Consider the following 16,906-nt stretch of genomic DNA (forward strand, 5'->3'; position numbering starts at 1 on the left):
AAGCAGACTGCAATTGTAATTGTTTAGACAATTTAGGATCAACATGTTTTCATTAGTTATACAAGAAAAACCATTTAAAAATTATCTGGGTTCTCTGGGTGATCATTACAATACCTTTGAGAAATGTTACTCCACGCAAACATTTCCACAGATAACCGCAGATATTGTATAAAAGATGTAAGTAATGCATATTCTAGCAAAACACTTTAGGAAATAAGGTGATTTTATGGACAAGCAGTACCCACTCAAACTTTTTCACAGTTATAGGCCATTTTCCAGAAAATTTAGATTGTTACAGCTAGGTAATTATATCTATTCCCCTTCTCAGATAACTGGTAGAGAATGTGACTTCATGTGCTATACACCTTTCGTGAAGCTGATTTTATTGATTCAACAATCAGATCAACAGACAAGATGCAACATGATCATTTATAATAAAGAAATTTCTATAGATTATTGAAAAATCTCCAACTTTAAAGTAATTTTAAGTTTTGTGAATATTTTTAAGCCTTATTTTATAGATACACACAGCAATATGAATATAGTACTATAAATTGTGAGTGGTCTTTTACAAACAGTTATCTCCATTTTGCATATTAACAATTTTTATCAGGACTCATTGCTATGTTGAGTAATGACTTCATTTCTCAGCCTCAAATTACAGCTAGGTATTGCTACCAAAATGAGTTCTAGCTAATTAAAAAGGAGAGTAGTACTATGACCACCTCTTTTTAGAAGAGAATATGCCTTCTTTCTCTTTCTTGATTGTTGCTTCTTTTCTGCCAGCTAGAAGGTAGTTGTGACTTCAGCAGTTGTACCAGCCAGCCATTCTACCACAACTTCATGTGAAGAGACCAGAAAATAGACAACATTGGCTCCTGCAATGTGACAACCATGGCAGCCTCAAAATGAGCAACATGAAAGATAGAAATAAAATTGTGTCCATTTATGTCACAATTTTCAGGCCCTAGTTAGATACATACATATCTTCAAACACACATAATAGAGGGCATACTGTATATGTTTGTAATCACTATAGATTAAATAGTGCTTTCTTGTTCTCTGTATAATGCAATCACCACAAATAAAGTAATTAGTGTTAACAGTCAATGTGTGGTTAGGGTTTGTGAAGATTAGATTAATCTCATTGCCTTTAAGAAGGAAGGTGCTGCCTGACACATTGGATAACATGTTTTCATTCTCTAGGGGTTCTGTGTCCTCTCTTAATTTGGAGTCCTTGCTAATCCTGCTTTTCCTTGGAGCCAGTCCTCATCCTTGCTATCTTAGTTACTTTTTTATTGTTGGGACAAAATTCCTGACACCCACAAGTTAAAGAAGGAAAAGTTTATTTTAGTGCACAGTTTGAAGAGGTTTCAGTCCACAATTGCATGGGTCCAAGGCAGGGAGCAGGGCAGAGGAGAAACAGTCCATGGCAGGGTAGGCAGGAAAAAAAAACAAACAGTAGCATGGACCCTCCCAAGCCCTCTTTATTCCATTCAGGTTACAAGTTGGTGCCACTCACACCCACAGTGGGTCTTCTGTCTTCAATAAATCCCCTCAGCCACACCCAGAACTATACTAAACCAATCAGTGGACTCATTCAGTGACCACACACCCTTAATGCACTATCACACACCTATGAATGTATGAAGTTTTGGGGCAACATCTAGGTCTAAGCCATAAGACTTGGGAGACCTACTTTTGTTATTTCCCTTCAGGTCTTTCTTTTGTGCTTTTATTTCAGTCCCACCATAAATTCAAATCAGAATTGCTTTCTATGTGGTTCTATTGCTTAAAGTAGCATGTGCTACAATACAGTGGAATTGCCTATTGATAGTGATGAGAGAAAACTTCCTAAAGGCCCTGATAAATAGCAGCCCTTGATAAAAACTGCATAATCAATTAATAGATACCTTACATAAGTCTTATTACTTAAACCTATACTTTCATACCAGAAAATAATTGATTTTTTTCTTACCAATTATTCTGATATTACCTTTTGAACTCTTTTTTTCTTCCACTTTGGGATATCATGCCAAAGCCATTTTAACTTCTCTCATTTTATTTTACCTGAAGTGCATCTTTTTTCTCACTTGACCAGAAAATGAAGCTTATTTAATATTATTTTTATTAATTTCTGTATTCTTTTCCTAAAAAAAGTAGAGGAAAATTAAAAAATTAATGGGTAAATCTAGATATCCAATTACAGGTCAATGTATTGAATTTGGGGTAAATGAGTGTTTCTTCTGAATTTCACCATCCTGGCATGTCAAGTGATAAATTGTAGCACTGTGGCAAGGGACAGAAGGAAAATAGGACAATTTATGGAGGGCACTGTGAAAAGCAGTTGGCAATATTTTCCAATATGTTATGCAAAAGGAACAGAAATTAAATTGTATAGCCAATTCTTATAGCTACATTTGATATAAGTGAACAGTGTAACAGTGAAGTGAAATTTGGTGAAGGTGACTGGGTGATTGTGTCCAGTTTGATTAAAGGAGGACATTTGATTTTTCAAAGAAGTAAAGAGCTCTCAGGCACCTTGGAGAATGATCCCTTCAGCTTGCCTTTAAGAAACTATTACTAAAAGCAAAATAACAGTTCAAGAGTTTCTTGTAGGAAAAAATACTGAAGTCTTTTTGTTTTTAACAGATTTTAAATATAGATACCTGAGGTTTGAAAAACCATACAATGTCAATGCAATCATCTTAGTTAATAGAACTAAGGATTCCCCAAAATATTCTCAGCAGAACAGAGAAGTCTCCAACTTTCCAAAAATGTGCCTATTGGAGAGACCAACAGAAAACAAGAAAAATTACTTTTGTTTTGTTTCATATCAAGAGCTTTCAGAGCACAGATTTGGAACATATCGTGTATAAAAGCTTTGAATTGCTATATTTCAAATCAGAGAGGCTATGGCTTTAAAAAGTAACCCAACCAGGTAATGCAAGGCTAACACCAAACCAATGGTTAAGACATAATCCTAGGGAACACTTGTAAGACTATAGTTTCACAATAGAAGAGGAAGAATTAATGGGGAAACACACCTCCCCATGAATAGGTACATTATGCAGTTCTATGCCATAGTTGTTGCTGACCACAACACAAATGGAGAATATTTGGCATAAATAACAACCTTTATCTTTCTTTAGTGACTTTTCTAATCAAATGCCAGCCCCTAAACCCAAGTTTTAAGATTACACTCACCTAATTCACAATGAGGAATTGGTGTGGTCAGGACATACAGGACATACAGACACAGTAGTCCTCTTGCTCACTGTAGCCAGTAAGGAATGACTGTCAGCCCTCTTAGTATGAAACATGCTCTGAGGAGAGAGAGCACAGGACGGTCAATCCATTTTCATGAGCAGAAGAGCTTTGGTCATCCTGCATGCACAAGGATAAATGCCTCCAAATCCACATGGTACCCATTATGTTCCTAGTGCTCAAATAAAATGATTTGCTCTTTAAAACACACAAAGATTTTCTACCATTTTGTGCCCATAAGCTGCAATGTAGAAATAAATCAACATATTATAGTTTGCAAACTCTGCTTTGGTACTTAATGGATTTTATACATATAGTTAACATTTCAACAATGATAAGGACATAGAGTAAATATTGATCTCCCTAGTGAATTAATCTAAACAGAATTGTGACCCTAATGTAAACGAGTTTTCATATGGCTATTTTGCCCTGTATCAAAAGGGATGGCATAAAAACATTCCGCAATTATGGATTGGGCAATTTGTCAAGCATCTCATATGCAGCACCTTTCTGATCTTTTAATTTTGAAGGCTCCAGATCCAAATTATTTTGTGTTTGGTACAAGTAGAAATAGTAATTTAAGCACAGAAAAACATAAGCAAGTATACAGTATCCTGTACAAATGAAAGTTAATGGATAATATGCCTAAAAATTTCATAATTGTATCTCCTTTATAAAGTTATTTTAGCATACAGTGAGGCTGGAATGCCACCGAGGTTTGTGTCTCTGCCCTATGTGTAGCTGGAAGAAGAAAATTGTGATTACAAATTGAATTAATCTGGGAATAGGAGAAAGAAACAGGCAAAGGTAAGAAGCACTGGGAAGTGTGTGTCAGACCTATGAAATTTAAAAGGAAGGATAAGAGAATTTAGTTATCAATTACTCATGAATTGAACCTGCTGTACTAGATTTTTACTGGTATTGGAACAACTTAACACGTACTGGCTTAAAACAGCACAATTGTATTACGGTTCTAGGGATCAGATGACTAACACTATGTTTGCTTTTCCTAAATAAAATCAAGGTGTGAACAGAATTACATTATTTCTGGAGGTTCAAGAGGAAGATACGTTTCCTTGCCTTTTCTCAGTTTCTAGAAGCCATGCTTTGTGAACATATGACTCTATCTCCAAAGATAACACAACTGTCCAAGTCCTCCCCATGACACCATTTCTATTTCTTTTCTTTTTTTCTTCCTTTTCTACTTCTAAGGACCCTGGTGATTACACTGGGCCAACATGAATAATCCAAGATCATCCCCTCATCTCAAGTTCAACTGATTGTCAACTTTCTTCATTTATAATCTTTATTCCCTTTGCCTAAGCTAATACACTGACAAGATCCAGAAACTAGGTCATGGACATCTTATGGAGGAAAAGAGACCCTTGTGCTGCCTTATTTTGACATCTTACCTTTGCTAAATATATTTTCTCACTAAGTTTCTTTACTCTAACTTTTTATTGACTCCTTCCCTGGGGCAGAATATCATCCCACCTTTTGCATGGCACTTCTGTCCCTACCTATCCTTTTAACCCCACAAGACCCTGATTCTGCCATAACAATCTTTAACTTGTATAACTATTTGCTGCACTTTCATAGCTTTCTTTGTCTTTTGAATCTGAGGCAGATAACCCTCCTCCACCCTCACAGGAAGCCAAGATATTTATTTGTTCTGATCCCATTTTATCTGTTCCATTTTATTTCCAAGAAGATTCATAATATAGTTTACTTACCTAAAGATCATGTGTAGTATTAAGTTTGTGATTATTGGCTTCCATAGATTGGTAGCTTCTCGGAAGACATAGTCTCTACATATCATCTGCACCTCACCAGCACACAGTAAGGATTGCCACTTAAATAATGTACTTAGTAGAAAATTTTACTTTGTGAAAAGTACCTTAATATGTGTTTCTTGTATTTGGACCAGACTCATATTGGAGAATATTATTCATCCCTGGACCATATTTAAATGCATTCTACACATTTTATCATCATAAGGATCAAGCTGCATAATCTGGCATCTCATCCACTCTGTGATTTTTTCTCAGTTGTAGTAGAGACTCAACAGAGTTTGTTGGCAAATACAATGATAAATGAATATGAGTATCATAGGCAACCCAGAGAATGCAAAGGAATAGAAGGACAAGAACTAGTCATGGAGAGGTGTCTTAGTCACTTTCTCATAGCTAAAACACAATATCTATACTCACAATTTAACAGAAGAAGTTTATTTTGGCTCATGTTTTGGTCCATAGTTGGCTAATTTCAAGGCAGGAAGAGCAGAGTTACCCAGAGCATGACAAACAGGAAGTAGAGTGAGAAGAAAGGAGTGGGGAGGGAGACCTCATGATCCTTTCCAGGTCATACACCCACAGTTCTACCTCTTCTGATCAGGTTGGTGGGATTTTGTTGGTTAATCACATGTCCTCAAGCAATATTTTCCTATTGTCCTGTTTTAAAGTACTTGACTTCTTTTTAATGCTAATCTTTCCAGCAACCAAGATTTCCTCTGCTTTAATTTTGCTGGCCCTTCCTTCCTGGGGAAATGGCCTTTATGCTCCTGATTTTCAATATAAATCTGGCTAAAAGCAACAAGCAGTATCCATGCTACAGCCTGAACATTAGACTTCTTGAAACTTTCTCTACCTCCTTAATCTCCATCTCCCACAAAGTCTTAGGACAAGAATGAAATGCAGACAAATTTTTTCTGCTGGAGCACAACACATGTGGCCTGGAGTCCAATTGCCAATGGAGTTCTTATTCTCAACCAAAACCTCCTGAGCCTGGTCTTTTCTGTCTGCCTTTCTATCAGCTTTCTTGTCTTCTGAGCTCCCACCAGACTCTCCTATGGCTTATAGCATTCTAGGGTTGGTTTTCTAGTCAGTATTGCCAAACCTTTCCAAACTCTTCCAGTAAACCAATTCCAAAGGCTTCTGAATCACATGGTCAGGTAGCATCCCACAATACCCCTTCTTTGTACCATAATCTGTCTTAGTTACCTTTTCATCACTGGGAAAAAAATACCTGACACTTGCAACTTAAATGAGGAAAGGTTTATTTTGGCTCACAGTTTATAGTGCATTCAGTCCATAGTTGCTGACTCCAAGACAGGACAACGCAGCAGAGGGGCATGGTAGACTAGAGCTGATCACCTCATGACAAACAGGTCCAGGGAGGGGGATAGACCTTTCTTTTCAGGTCATGCCCTTAACTGGGCTGCCTCCAACCTCCTAACATCACATTTACCTATAAATACCACCATAATGTGTTCACTTTTCAAAAATCCCACATTTGAGCTCATGAGGGTTTGGAAGAACACTCAGATAAAAATCTTAACAGAAGACAGAATAATTTATAAAGAGAAAGAAAAGAAATCATGAATAAAAAGCTACTCCAGAAAATTCAAAGCAAAACTTAGAAGGGAATATACTTTTTCATAATCTTGGTTCACGAGGAACAAGGGGCAAGTCTTAACCAAATCAGGATGAGAAAAGTGAGATAAATATTTCATCTGTTTCCCAGATGGACATGTTAATATTAGCATCTTATTCAGGAAATTCTATTGCTTTCTTGTAAAATAGATCTTTAGCTATTTTAAAATCTTGATTTTATGCCATTTTGAGGTTTGTGTGAAGGAAAACAAAATGGGGGCATGAAAGATAAGACTTTAATGTCTACCTTAATGCACTGAGAAAATATTTATATTTTCCCAAAAACATTAAATCAGGACCAGCTGCATAATATAAAATGAAAATTGAAAATCTAGAGCCCAGTGCAAAATTATTACAAGTTTTATGTACAGCAAACCAATCATAAAGGCCTTCTAAGAATAAGGACTAAATGAGTGTACAAGTTACATGTTTGGGAAGTTTGGTTTGAGGTTTTTAGTTTTTAAGCAGAACTATCCAAATAATGAAAGATTCTAGTAAAATTAAGAATGTTGCCTTGGATCATTCATTGCACTACTTGGCTAGATAGAATACCCACATACTTTGGGTGCTCAAAGGAGTGCATTCCGATTCTACCTCTTGTCATCTAATAACTTTGTCTCCATGGGAAACTAAACCAGCCTCTATTTAGAGAAAAGGTACTAATAATGATATCTGCCTTGTAGAATTTGCAGAATATTAAATAAAGATAAATACAGTATTGATAGAATTTCTAGTCCATAGTCAGGACTATTTGAACAATTAGCTATTACTTTTATTTATTAACTATGAAGAGAATATTCCAAACTTTTGTGATGTTCCTGTCATTTCACAACTAAAAAGTAAGTCAACGGGTGTCTCACTGACTATAATTTTTTCCATAATACTGTCCTAAAGAGGCTCACTTAATAAAATTCATTTTTTAAGCAGAAAACTTACCAAAAGGAAGCCTTCAGTAGAAGTCCAGAATTTAAACTGCAACTTCCAGTCATGAAAGTTAACTCTATTTCTTCCTTCTGCCTATACATTTATGAATGTCTGCTTTGTGCAAGGTACTAGAAGTTCTTCAAGACTAAAACCTAAAAAGCTTATGTGTAATTAGTACATAATATGGCAAAACAACTCATAGCTATCCATAATACCAGCCTATGTGAGCCATGCTATGAGAGGTCTACATAGTTCAAGGAGAGAAGGGAGTAAAAGAGTCTAACTGGATTGATTAGGAAATTAATCATGGAAGAAATGACATATGGATTGGGTCTCTCTGAAGCAATGTGTATAATTTCAATAGGGAATATCAGGAGAGAATATTCCAGAGTGAACAGCATGAACAAAAACAGAGCTGGGAAATATGATATTTCACAATTAGGGTATTTTTACTGTTCTAGGCAAGACTTAAAGTATCCCGCAAGGATACATAAATTACAATATGGCAATATGTTTAACAATTTTATTAAAGAACCACTTGAGATATTTCTTGGTTGATTTCAGGCTGCTATTAGTAGGAAGTAAATTTGGAAAAGTGAATTAGGGTCAGAATTTAGTGGTTTTGCAATGATGAAACAAGAAGTTTTGTTTTATTCGTGGGATATCAGAAAGCATAGGAACTGTATAAGAGTTGAGAGGATATTAGGGAAGTACTTGAAAAAACAGCCAGGAAGCAAGCTTGAAGATGAATTAAATATGGAAGGGAAAGAATGAGGTTAAGTAAGGAAATGGAGTTAAAAAATGAGGGATGGGCTCATTGGAGGAAAGAAGTCTAGACAATTAATAAAAATACTTTGTGATAAGATTTTGGCAATAAGAGTAGAGAGGTAGGGAAATATGTGAAAGAATTAAAGCATTCAGAAAAAATGTTTTTCAATTAAAGTAGTATGAAAAACTAATACTACACAGAGTAAATAGGCTTACTTCAATTTTGTTTGTTTTCCTTTAAAATTCATGCAAATTCTCAGTTAGTGTTTCTAGCTGTAACCTCATCATTACCAGTGCAACTGCCTCTGGCCATGGGTGTAGGAGATAAGGGAAGGTAGACAGGCAATCAGACTCTCTCTTCATTTAGACAGGAATGAGAGACTTTGGGGGAAATACAGATGTGTGCATGTAATAAATCTCGGCAGAGCTGTCCCGGAGAGATTCACAGCCCAGGATTTGGACTAGAGAAATGAAAATAATTCAGTTTGGCACTTTGTAGCTATAAAGAACCTTTCAACTGAGAATGTCTGAATATTTTCAACTTTCAAATAGCTATGCTAATCAACTATCCACATTGTATAAAGAACAAATAGCACAGAATAGCAGGAAAATCTCCCAACTTTAGTATGTGATTTTGAAAGGTTTGTGATTATCATCATATACATATAAAGATAAGGCAAACTAAATGGACATTCTTCATTTTTCCAACTGAACAATTTGAGGGGCATCAGAGGGTAAATATATATATATATATATTTTGAATATAAATAAATTTTGAGGCATTTTGATTGGTCAAGTGGCTAGTTATAATATTGGTTAATAATTCAATTATACACGTTTAAGTTCAAATATTGTATAAAATGATAAGAATTTATAAAATGGCCACATATTTGAATTTATGAAATAATTTTATGCAACTTTTCAAATATGTGCAGTATCAGTGATCTCTTATCATTTTGAACCCATATACTATGCTGTCAATAGATATTTTTTCTCATATACCATTCTGATATTTTGTTCAGTATCTTGAAGGTAAATGTTTATTGTCACTAAGAGGTAAAAATTTACTACTCACTTTTAAAAATGATCTATAGATGACTGTTTCTTTTACAGTGAGATCCAGCACTTAACTGTCAGATAATCTGTCCAAAAATAACTAAATGCATCACCCCTTTCTAATGGATTCTATGATTGCTAAATTTCCCAAATTAGCGCCGATCAAGGTTATTCTAAGCTAATGTTTAAAATAAAATAATTGAGAAACCTTACATTATGACAGTCTTTGGAAGATTTCAAATATATGACAATTCCTCCTTTTTAGGGTATGAATTGTTCAGTGGAGAAAATGACTTATATTTGAAGATTTGTAATAATTATAAATACATAAAAGTTTTGAAAATTCACTTTTCAATCAAACTAAGAGGTAAGAATTGTTTACATTCCCTAGCCCCTTTTTCCTTGGTTCTTTGTTAGCTGTCTTTCTGGTGTGGAACAAAGAAAGAAATCATTCTATTTATTATAATGGAGATAACCAACTGGATCAGTTAACTAATTTACAGAGTCCAGTGGCACGTGAAAATGTGGCGGCTTATGTTAAAATATTAGTAAGGAATTCTAAATAATGACAACAGAGCATTAAATAATATGCAGGGCCCTTCTAGACCAAGATCCATTCAATGGTACAAGTTGTGTTGCTTCATGATACCAATCCTGATAACTAATTTGACTTCTCCTAATTCTTTTGAGATGGTTGTGGGGATTAAAGCAAGGACTTTTCAAATGCTTTGTCAATCTTTAAAATTGCATATGTATAGAGAAGCTTTATATTCATAAAGGACTCAACACACCCACTTGAAATATCCAGTAAAATTTTGTTCTAGTTTCAGTTGGCCTGACAAGCTGCATTTGGTGTGTGTGTGGGAGAGAGAGAGAGAGAGAGAGAGAGAGAGAGAGAGAAATGTAAATTAGAAAATTAAGAATAAAAGGCGTGTCACCATATACTTCAAATTTATGAAGAAATGAGAATTTCTACTGAGACATTTCTTTTTTGTTTTTTGTTTTGTTTTGTTTTGTTTTTGGTACCAGGGATCAAACTCAGGACCTTGTGCTTGCGAGACAGGTGGCGGAATCACTGAGCTAAATCCCTGGCCCTCTACTGAGACATTTCTGAAAACAAAAATAAAGTATAAACCAGAAATGTGATCCTCCTCCCTGTATGCTAAATATTCATTCCTCCTAGAAAAATGGTTACATACTAGTCCAGTGTTTATTCCCACAAAATCAAATATATTTTTTCAAAAGAAACTTTTAATTTGCTATGAAAAGAATTCCCATTAGAAAAATCTAACCTTGCAAAATAAAAATATTTTCACAAACAGAACCAAAGTTGTTGTGAGCTCAGAAATAAGTCCTGTCCAGTTAAAGAAGAACCAGATGAATATTTCCTGTTACAGGTAAAAGTAACAATGAGGCTTGAATTCAAAGGGGAAAGATTAAAATTAGAATTCTGAGTATGTTGTGAATTTAATTCCTCTTTTGTCTTTGGGGATTGTCTTTGTGGAGCTATAAATTTACACTGCTTTAAATTTTTTTTAAAAAAAAGGTATTGGATTGTGTAAAGCTATTCATTTTATACAATTATTTGACTAAATATTTATGCTAAAATCTTAACAACACTACTCTCTGAAAATAAAATATATTGAGGGGAAATTTTTTTCAAAATACAATGTAGTTCTTCCTTTATTGTCACCATGGGTTAGGAGTTAGTTCATTGTGAAAGAAAGATAAGTTAGTCTTCTTTTCATCACGTTAACCAAATATTTGAGAAAGTCAACTTATAGAGGGAAAGATTTATTTTGGCTCACAGATTCCAGAGGTTTCAGTCCATGGCCAGCTGGCTCCATTGCTTTACACCTTTGGCAAGGCAGAAATATCATGGTAGACAGGTATGAGTGAGGAAAGCTGATCACCTCCTGAGAGCCAGAAAGAAGAAGAGGACTTCTAGACAGAGAGGAAGGACCTGAGAGGCAGATGTATTCCTGAAAGTCAGGGGAGGAACTGTTCCTGTCAACTGCTCCTTACCTCGTCTCTGTCACCTACCAACAATGCCATCAAATTATGAAGTTAGAGTCTACATGACCCAGTGACTCAAAAGCCTACTAGCAATAAACACACCAGTGGATAAATCCATTGATGAGGTTAGTGCTCTCAACACAAAAGGCTCTGGGGACACTCCATATTCAAACATAACAACAGAGTCATTTCCTGAAAAAAGAATTGGATTTAACCATTTCTAACTAAAGAAAAGGTGTCTAGGCTAACCTCAGAGTGGATAATATGAGACTCAGCACAACTATAAACAAATCAATTATATGTTGCGTGTATAATATTCATTTAAAAATAGTTGAAAAGTGTGATAGCTCAATTATCCAGTAATTTGTATTAGCAATGTGATACACTTCCCTTAGAATGAATGCGTTCTGAAAAGCTTCTTTTTCAGATGCTGTGCCCAGACAGGAAAAATCACCTAACAGTGCAGAAAACACTGATAGATGAGACGGGTCTCACGGAGCGACTAGCTCCAGAGCCACCCAATCCAGATTTGGGGTTCATGGGTTTGTTGCTTTTTCTCTTTAAGCTCTGATTTCCGCATCTACAAAACCAAACTGATAAGTACAGAGTCATTATCAGAGTTAGAGATAACAATGTAATTCAATGTTTTCAAATCATGAATTGATTTCCCATTTTAATGAGTCAGGATCTATGTTACAACTGATGTTGATTTAGCTGCAATAAAATGCAGTATATAAAATTCTAAGCACATGAAAGTACCCACTACCTGTACCTGACTTTGGTTAGTTTTACATTATTTCTTTCTATCCCCCATTTTAGTAATCATAGGCACTTCAATATGTCGTGACACAATGAAGATTTTCAAATTTATCAACATCAGACTCGATTCTTAAGCTGAGTTTGAATAAGCATAAAGAATGTGTCCCCAGCTACAGTACCATGGGGAATACCTCATGTCCTTTCCTAACAGTTATCTAACAGCTAAAGTGGTAAGAATATAGGGCTGATATAAGAGTTACATGTGGAAAGTCCTGTGGTAAATGTACCTAGCAGAGGGTTGAAAATGAGTGGAAAAACAAAGTGAAAAATGTGTGCTCTTTGAAAACCATGCAACCCATTCACTGGGTTTGTAAATTTCTTTTTTTTTTTTTTTTTGTAATCTTCTGAGTTTTATTTTCTTATTTGTAGAATGTGAATTCTAATAAAATCCACATAAACTTATTTCTTAAATATATATACGCTTTTTACATTTAAAATATGCATATTACACACTAATGTCATATAGTGTGTTGGTATATGGGAAGATTAATATGGACCTTAATATGCACAAGAGGCTCTCTTGTAGGTTTTTGGATATTCAGACCTAATTTATTTTAAGTTATGGGCTATTACCATCTGTACCTTACTCTGCCTCCGTTTCCTTGTCTTTGAGGCCAGCACAAAAATATTGCCTTCATCAAAATTTTAAGTGCTTGAAAGGGCAAACAGAGAATAAGGCCTAGCTGTTATTATCTATTGTCATGAAGCATTAGTTGGTTAAGGTACAGACTGGAGAGATATTAATGGACCAGAATTTTAGGTCTACCACTTATCATCTGTGTGACTATAGCCTATTTATTTAACTATTCTGGGCTTCCGTTTTACTCTGTAAGATGGGAATAAGAATGCCCATCTTGTGGTGGCTGTGAGCCTATAAGCAGTTGCCAAGTCAAACTAATAAATAAAATTGTCCTTTCATTTATATGAAGTCCTAGACGAGGCAGAAGTTATCTTTAATGATAGGCATCAGATCAGTGATTTCCTGAGGTCAGTGGGGAGGGAAGACGTAGAGCAAAGGGGAGGAAGGGAAGTTTTGCAGTGAGAGCAACGTTGTGTGTCTTTATTGAATTGTGTCACATAGTGTTTGGCAGCACACACCCAGCTGCAGGTTTAGAAGTGGGTGGATTTTGCAGGTAAAACATACCTTTACAAGGATGAAGCGCAGTTACTCATGAAAACTGCTGGCCCCAGCAGCATTTAGGTTACAACTAAAATGATGAGGATAGACATGGGCAGTTTCCAGAGATCTATCAGATGGCCTTACTTTAGATGAAGTTATGCAGTGTGTATGGTTAGGGGCAACAAATTTGAAATCTGTTGGAAGAGAGTATATACTAGGAAACTTATTAGGTATGTGATAAAACAATAAGCACTGCTCCTATATAATAGATGGCATAAATGAGGAATGTGTCCTTGGGCTTATCACATTACTCTTTCGAGCATTAGTTTCCTCCTTGGTGAGTTATGAGAACTGGGTCATTCTTGTGGTCTCACTTCCAAAATACTTTGGATCTATGATTTAGAAATACAACGATAATTAGTCTGAGATAGAACAAGAAGCATTTTCTTTCCTTATCTTTCATTCCTTTCCTTTTGTAAACTTTTAATTTTTAGAATCAGTACCAATTAGGGACAGTTTAAAGGAAGACAAAAATCAATCATTTTTCTTTGAATCATCCCTTTAAAAACCCATGGCATTAAAAGCTTTATTTGTCAATTATTATTTTTAAGGTCTTTCTTATAACTACTATTGTCTGTGAATATGATGTCTGATTCACTGAGGTTTAATTTGCTTTGGGGGTTTTAAAAAAATAAACTGCACAGCAGTGCCATTAGATTCCTCAAATTCCATTTGATGTAGTACCCATTATCAAAAGGTTAATGCCAGAAACAAAGCTAGCCTCATGTGCTATTGCTACATGTTTGAGTGACGGGAGGTGAGCTAGTCCTTGTATTGAAGACAACTTATTTCTGCTTGAAAAATGTCAGGAGAAGCACATTGCTCAAGTTCTGAGAGGCTATTTGTTAATAGCTTTTTGGCTCCCACACATGTATAAATACTTAATTTGTATTTACACATGCAAGAAACACTAAGATTTTCAAAAATCTACATACGTATATACAATGAAATTAGGCTTTTAAAATACCTATAATGGCTTTCCTCTACTTTTGTCCAAAAGCTTTTGTTCATCCTTGTTTGCAGACAAGCTTTTATTAGAATTATGTAGCATAAGTGTTTGCACAAATATTTGAGACAATTATGAAAAATATGTCCCTTGGTGTATCATTATAACCATATCTTACTATGGTGTATTATAAATGAGAAATTTTGAAAGGGTACAGTCCCATATATGAGACAATAAATACATACTGAGCAGTCCTTTTTTCTTAATAGTTCAAATTATTACTTCATTAATATTTGTTTAGATGCAGCAAGCAGAGAATATAACTTTCTAACATCTGTTTATTGAACAAGGTTTTCACTGAATCACAATTGGCCGCTAATAGCTGCAACAAAGAAAATTATGAGAAGATTGTTTCTAAAGGACAAATGCTTTTTTTTTTTTTTTTTGCTGTTGTTTTCCAACAGACTATGTTTCAGGGGGAAAAAGGAGGAGGTATAAACATTAAAGCGAATAGCACTATAGTCTCCCAACTGTGTATGTCACATATTCTGTGAATGGGAGCATCTTTTTGTCACTGGATAGCTAAACAATTGCTTACGTGATCGATAAAGAACATTATCTTAAATCATAGCATGAATTCCCAATATCATACATAAAATCAATAAAACACACAAAGAACAGGACTGAAATTTTCCACTAAAACATTGCCTGCTGCTTTGGAAAATAATATTTAGTAGGCTGGATTTTTTGTGTGTTGTTTTACTAATTATGAGCTCAGTGGCAGTTTATTCTGCAGTAAATCTGCTGGTGTGAGATTAAACCTGTTATTGAACAGAGTTTTGAATCTACTGCAAGGCACTCATCACTGCTGGAGAGTGAACATTGCTGTTATCTCATTTAAAAGTTGGCCAGCAAAGCAGCCCATTTGTTTAAAATGCAATTAAGCTGGTGTCTTGAAGAGAAATTAGCAAGGAGTACTTCATTTTGAAGGCATAAGAGGTCTGTTCGTAGACACATTAATCCTGCGATTTGGGATGTCGTTGCAATTTGGGATTCTGTTCTGAAAGGCTGTTTGGAGCACATAAGCACAAAGGGGGAAAGCTGGGTGAGGAGAAGGGTCAGCTCTGTTCTCCATCAAAAGGAATCGTGTACACATCCTCACACCCTAAACCTTCAGCGCAGTCTTGCATTTTGCGTGCACCACTGGAAGAAATTAAAAAGCAAGTTTAATGAATGCTGCTGCTAAACTGAATAAAAAAGGTCAGCCATTTTTCACATCAAAGTACAAATGATACAACCTGCTTTTAGAAGAAAATATACCGTAATTTCACTGCTGGGTAATTGTTTTAAAAATGCTTAGGACTGAGTCTGTTTTAATTTCACGATGCAATGATTACTGCAAAAACAATGGGTGAATATTTGTTATGAAATTTCCCAGAGCATCAGTTACATGAAGCAGAAAACTTTTTTCAGCCAATATACATTCCAATTTCTTTTATGAATGCTGCTCCTAATTCCAGAAGAAAAGTAATGTTTTTGGAGATATTTCCAAATATAGTATTTTTCAAAAACAAAGATTTTATTTCTCAAAAAGTAAAGGAGCTTCACAATTACTATTTCTTCAGGTAAAAACAATGATAAACTATGGTGAGAAATTTTTTTTAAAATGAAGCAGAGCTGGGAGATAATTATGTCAATGATTCAAGCAAGAAACAATCTAAATTATGGTAACTGTTCACAGAAACAACAGATATTTAGATCTCTTCAATATCAGGTATGTATTCTCACTTCTGCTTCATGTTTCGTAAAGTGACTGCCATTTAGGTCATTTAGATGCTATAAAATTAAACAGGCGCTGTTTCTCCCAGTACCATTCTTAGTTTTTTCGTCTATACCCCCAAAGGGAACAGAATAAGCAGCTCATGTTCCAATAAACCCTATATGCTGAAGAATCACGCACAGTAAAATTTCAGCTTTGCAGGGCTCTCTTTCTTGGATAGACATTACTGCAGATTAACTCTGTGAGAGCCAGAATTCTTTTAAAAATCAGTATTGATACAAATCTCTCTCAGATATATCCTTTACTTCTCTGTCATCTTTATCAGAATGCACTGATTTAATTTCACTGTTGCTAATGAATCGGGATGATCACCGCAAGCATAGGTTAGGAACTGAAATACGGAGCAGGGAGAGAGAGCAGGAAACAGCTTGGTTTCTCACGGGGGTAGGTAGAAGTGCCTCAGGTGAATTTAGTAAAATCCTACTCAAGATGCAGACATTATAACCACTTCAACAATATTTTATTCAAATTATCAGCTAACCCGTCTAAGCTCCTTGAAGGCAGGGATATACTGCATTCATTTTTGTCAGCCTAACCCTAACCATGGTTCCTGGGTCGTTTTTGAATATAGTAAATGATTTTTTCACTGTATGGGCCCTTTCTATTCTCCATTTCTAATTCCATTTCCCGCTGATCTGCTTTTCTATTTCCCCTCTCAT

Source organism: Heterocephalus glaber, unplaced genomic scaffold, assembly GCF_053883595.1.
Source record: "Heterocephalus glaber isolate CG9 unplaced genomic scaffold, H.glaber_assembly_v1.0 deba00001442, whole genome shotgun sequence".
Classification (NCBI taxonomy): Eukaryota; Metazoa; Chordata; class Mammalia; order Rodentia; family Bathyergidae; genus Heterocephalus; species Heterocephalus glaber.